Source organism: Hemitrygon akajei, chromosome 23 (assembly GCF_048418815.1).
Source record: "Hemitrygon akajei chromosome 23, sHemAka1.3, whole genome shotgun sequence".
In the NCBI taxonomy this organism is placed as follows: domain Eukaryota; kingdom Metazoa; phylum Chordata; class Chondrichthyes; order Myliobatiformes; family Dasyatidae; genus Hemitrygon; species Hemitrygon akajei.
In genome coordinates, this window is record NC_133146.1 from 18,952,864 (window position 1) to 18,958,693 (window position 5,830).

Sequence of the window (5,830 nt, forward strand, 5' to 3'; positions counted from 1 at the left end):
ACAGCCAAGGATGGATTCCAGCAGTCACGCCTGACGTTCCGGCTCAGAGGTGTTTAACAAGTTGGGAGAAGGCTTTCAATGAAATTTGGGGAAGCTGTCGGAGAATTGCTTGGAAGGCAGACAGACACGATTGATAGTTTGATATTTTGTATTGCATGAGCAAAGGATGGGATTTAATTCAGGAAGACCATGGGGAAGCAATGGATGTTCAGAGAAATCCTATCCAAGCACTTCATGGCAAATTCTCTGCCCGTGACCACCAAAAACCGCAGAGAGATGTGGTCTCAGCTCAGCAAGTCACAGAACCAGCCTTCCCTCTATGGACACTGTCTGTATTTCTTGCTGAGTCGGTAAAGCAGAAAGAATAATCAAAGACCCCACCCACCCCAAGCAAAAGATACAAAAGCCTGAAAGCACAGACCACCAGGCACAAAGATCCCACCATTATCAGACTCTTGAATGGTTGCCTAGAATGACAAAATGGTCTCTTTATCTACGTCATTATGGCCTTACATCATATTTTCTGCCTGCACTGCACTTTCTCTGTAACTGTAACACTTTATTCTGCACTCTGTTATTGTTTTCCTGTGAACTCCCTTAATGCACTGATGTATGAACAGTATGAAAGACAAGCCACTATACCTCAGTACATGTGACAATAATACATTAACTCAGCAACGTACAAACTTCAAATGCAAAGTTCCTTGGATGGAAGCACAAGAATTTGAAGACAATTTTAAATTCTGAAGATCAATGGTTCTTGGTAACAGCAGTCATGAATCTGTCTGCAGACGACAAAATCCAGCTGATTCACAAGCACCCTTTTGCGGAGAAGATCCTGGAGCAGGAGTTGGCCATTTTCCCTCTTCCAAACTGCCTCACATTGATTGTCTATTTCCCTCCATAGATACTGCCTGATCCAATGAGTTCCTCCAGCATTTTGTGTGTATTGCTCAGGATTTCCAGCATCTGCAGGATCTCCCATGTCTCCTAAGGGACTGTGGGGTGTGGGGGAACATGAAAGTGGTTCAGAGGCCAAGGGTGACTCAATCAGATCCTGACAGAACCATCCATGAACAGAGTACAGTCGATGTTTCGGGCCACAACCCTGCATCAGAACTCAGCAGATCAAGCAGCATTTATGGGGGGAAATAGACAATTGATGTTTCAGGATGAGACCTATCATCAGAGTTAAGTGTGTTGTGTGTTGCCCCTCCATCCCTTGTAGTTCAAATGACCATCACTATCAGAGAATATATTCACTGAATCACCCTCCTCAGCTGTCTGGGGGAGAGAATACCCCACTTGGACCAGCCTCTGAGAGAAGCAATTCCTCCTCATCTCCCTCTGTATTCTGAATCAATACCTCCTGGCTCTAGATACCCTGACTAAGGGAAACAGTCCTTCACTCTCCACCATGTCAATCCCCTCAGAATCTTGTGTTCAATAAAATTTACCTTGTATACCACTAGGGTATAGACTCAACCAGTGCAATCTTTCTTCATTTGTCCCCCCACCACTACTTTTCCCAGGTAATCAGCCAAGTGAACAACCTCTCTACTGCCTCCAAGCATGTCCTTTCCTAAACATGGAAACAGAGTTCTGCAGGTCTGACCCCTATCAGCGGCAAAACTTGGTCTGAAATGTTGACTGCTTGTTCCCCTCAATAGATGCTGCTTGACCTGCTGAGTTCTGATGAAGGGTCATGGCTCAAAACGTCGACTGTAATCTTTCCATAGATGCCGCCTGGGCTGCTGAGTCCTTCCAGTATTGTGTGTGCATTGCTTTAGCTAGCCAATTACATGCATGCTAACTATTTGTGTTTTGTTCCCCTGTAACAAGAATCCCTCCATCCCACATTTTGTACTTTCTCTCCATTTAGATACTGGTCACTTTCCATTCTTCCTTCCAAAGTGGAGACCCTCACATTTTTCCCAATATTATATTCCACCTGCCAAAGTTCTGCAAACACACTGAACCTCTCTCTATCCCCTGTGTGCCCCTTCCTGCTTGCTGACCCACTTATCTCTGTAACATCAGCAAATTTAGCTGCGGTACACACATGCCATTTGTCCAGGTAATTGATATGGACTATCAATAGTTGGGGCCTCAGCGCTGATCCCTGAGGCACTGACTGCCAGTCTGAATATGAATGATTGACACAGACGCTGTTGTGTTTAGCCATTTGGATCTATCTGTGACACTTAGCTGCTTCCTGAACATCGGCAAGACATTCTGCTCTCTCCAATCAATGCCCTCCGAGTGATGCCCCTGTCCCACCGACAGGCAGAAGAGATCATTTGAACATAGTTAGACATAGGACAGTACAGCACAGTGTAGACCATTCAGCCCACAATGTGCCAACCTTATCCTGTTCTAAGATCAGTCTAACTCTCCCCTCCCACACAACCCTCCATTTCTTTATCATCCATGTGCCTATCTATTAAATGTCCCTAATGTATCTGCCTTACCACTACCCCTGGCAGGGTATTCCACACACCTGCCACTCTCTATATAAAAAAACTAACTCCAATGTCCCCCTCCAATCACCTTAAATTATGCCCTCTCATATTAGCAATTTTCACCCTGGGAGAAAGTCTCTGGCTGTTCACTCAATCTATGCCCATTGTCATCTTGTACAACTCTATCAAGTCACCTCTCATCCTTTGATCCAAAGAGAAAAACCCTATCCTCAACCTATCCTCATAAGACTTGCTCTCTAATCCAGGCAGCATCTTGGTAAATCTCCTCTGCACATTCTCTAAAGTTTCTGCATCCTTGCTATAATGGGGTAACCAGAACTGAACTCAATACTTCAAGTGTGGTCTAACCGGGGTTTTGTAGAGTTGCAACATTCCCTTGTAGGTCCTGAACTAAATCCCCTGAATAAAGAATGCCAACACACCAAAATTCTTTCTTAACCACTCTATCAACTTCCACGGTAACTTTGAGAGAGCTGTAGATGTGGACACCAAGATGTCCAGTAGTGTCTTTAGTCCAACAATTTGATACATTGAGTACACATTGGAAGGTCAAATACCATATTGAATGCTGAAAGGCCTAGATAGAGTGAATGTAGAGAGGATATGTCCTAAGTGGAAGAATCTAGAACCAGAGGGCACAGCTTCAGAATACAAGGATGCCTCTTTAGAACAGAGATGAGGAGTAAGTTCTTTCACCAGAGGATGGTGAATCTGTGAAATTCATTGCCACAGAAAACTGTGCAGTTTTTTGGGTATAGTTAAAGTGGACGTTAATAGGTTCTTGATTAGTAAGGGTATCAAAGGTTATGGGGAAAAAACAGGAGAATGCTTTTGAGAGGCATAATAATTCAGCCATGATGGAATGGTGGAGCAGACTTGATGGGTCAAATGTCCGAATTCTGCTCCTATGTCTTATGGTCGAACTTGATTGCAGAGTAAAGGGTTAATGGCATGATGACATGATTCTTAGCAACGTGGAGGAACAAAGGGACAAAAGTGCATTCCACCTCCCCCCATCCTTTCACCAGTTCTGCGCCACACCAACCTCAATGTCAGCTCGCTCAGGGATGCTGCTCCAAGCCAGCTGGCAACTTAGAGAACTTTCTAAAGGTCTACCCTTCAGGGAGACTATCAGTCTGAGGTGGAGGTATTTATAGAAAAACAGTATCAGGTAGCTTCATTCACAGAAAGCAGACATGGAGATGAAATGTACAGTCCAGGCTAGCAACCTTGGACAGGGACACAAGGGGAGGGATCGAGCTGGCTATGAGTTACCTCACCCTGAGGCTTAACGGAACCATCCAGGGGCTGGGGTAGAGCATTAGTCCATATCTGGTTAAAATGCTTGATTCTCTCTTCTTCATCTCTCTGCTTCATTCACTTTCTTTCTGCCTCTCTCCTCTCCTCCTTCCTGTTTCCCAACGCTCTTGTTAACCGTCATTCTCGTTAACAGTGTCCTGTCATTCTTTGTCACTCAGACTTACCTACCGCTAGTCAAGCGCTCCATGTCAATTAGAGATTTAACAGATTATTATATCAGTCACGTTGAAAACTGAGGTGGTCAATAATCAAAACTGCATATCTGGGGCTCAATTTTTCTCACTCCTGACAAATAAAACATTCCCACCCACAGAATTTCCTTTGCTTCCTCGGTTGCTGTCAATCTCTCGCTATGTACGCCTCAGCAGGGAGTATAAATTGGATCTGTGCAGAAGGAAATCTTTTTGTCTAATCCTGCAGTCCCTGCAGCTTTTTAAAACTAAAAGTAATAACTTATACAATCCTTTACAACTGTGAAGACCACTTGTTACAGAGTTCTCCCATCACACCCAGGACAGAATTTCAATGTTCAACTACTACCCATCAGATCAGTAAGCTCCAAGACTCAGATGATTCTTTAAAGTAACTTCCAAAAATGGCATTCCAACAATCCACCCTTTTGTACGTTTTTAAGTTACTTTGTAAATGTATATACTGGTCTATTAAAGGATTATAAAAGAATACAGAACTCTTGGACAGTCTTGAACGACAAGCACAATCCCTGCAGTCAAACGACTATCTCTGCAGTGGGAGGGTTGACAGAACACAGCTGGAAAATTTACCTGTGTCTTATTCTTGTTGTGCCAGCCCTGTGGTGTGTGAGGGAACAGTACAGAGAGAGTCTTACTCTGTATCTAACCCATACAGTCCTTGCCCTGGGATGGGGAGGGATAGGAAAGAGGGAGATACCCTATGATGTGACAGGTCAGTAGAGAAGAGACTTGCACTCCATTTGACCTGTGCAGTATTCATCAAGTTTTTGGAAACATTTTTGCCCAGTAGGACTGTTCCACTTCATGACGGTCCTCTACCAATGATGAAGGTTCATTCTCTCTCATTAGTGCTGCTCTCCAGCGGTCGCTTCCTAGAAGACAAGCTGATTTGTCTTCACCTGCAGCTGACCCAGCGCGAGATGAGGAACTGCTACGTACTTGTTCTTGCAGAAACGTGGCTCCATGACGACATCCCATGCATCATTAACCTTCAGGCCATGCCACTCAGGGACTTGTGCTAACTTTATCTTTGTGCTATCGTTGCCACGGGTGCTGTGAGTGACTGTACGTATGGTGTTCTGCATCTTGCCGTTTCGTTTAGCTGAATATACTTTGTATTTTTGAATGACAATTAAACTTGAACTGGAACTTTATCTATTTCCTTTGGTTAGTTACATCTTGGCGCAGTAATCCTCCTGTGACCTTAAAGAAGATTTCCACAGACCCAGTAAGGCAACAGTAACCCCAATTAACTTTAAGAAGAATTTTAGGAAAAGGTTTTAACACTGCAATTGAAAGAAGTGTTTAGACCCTGTTAAATTGCACAGAATTCCCATTATACTCTTTCATCTCCTGTGCGATCCAAGTGGACCAATCCCCACCCACTCATAAACACACCATTCAAGCCCAAATATACCATTTGCCTTCCCATTCACTTCAATTGTACAGATTCCCAATGGATCAATCTCATTCCCACTGGACGTAAAGCTGCAGAGGGCTGTAAACTCAGCAAGCTTGATCACAAGTACTAGTCTCCCCACATCCAGGGCATCTTCAAAGGCAACATCCAATATTAAGGACCATCCACCACCAAGGACATGCCCTCTTATTACTACCACCAGGAAGGAAATACAGGAGCCCCAGGGACGCTGATTCTGATTCTCTGCATTCTTTTCATTGTACAAAATCCAAATAGACCAAATATTTCCCTTTCTATTGCCCGTGGTCCTGTTCACCTTGACTGCTCATAGCCCTGCTCCATTCCCCATGTTCAGTAGGCTACATCTTGGTGTTTCTATTGAAAGATGAAGTGAG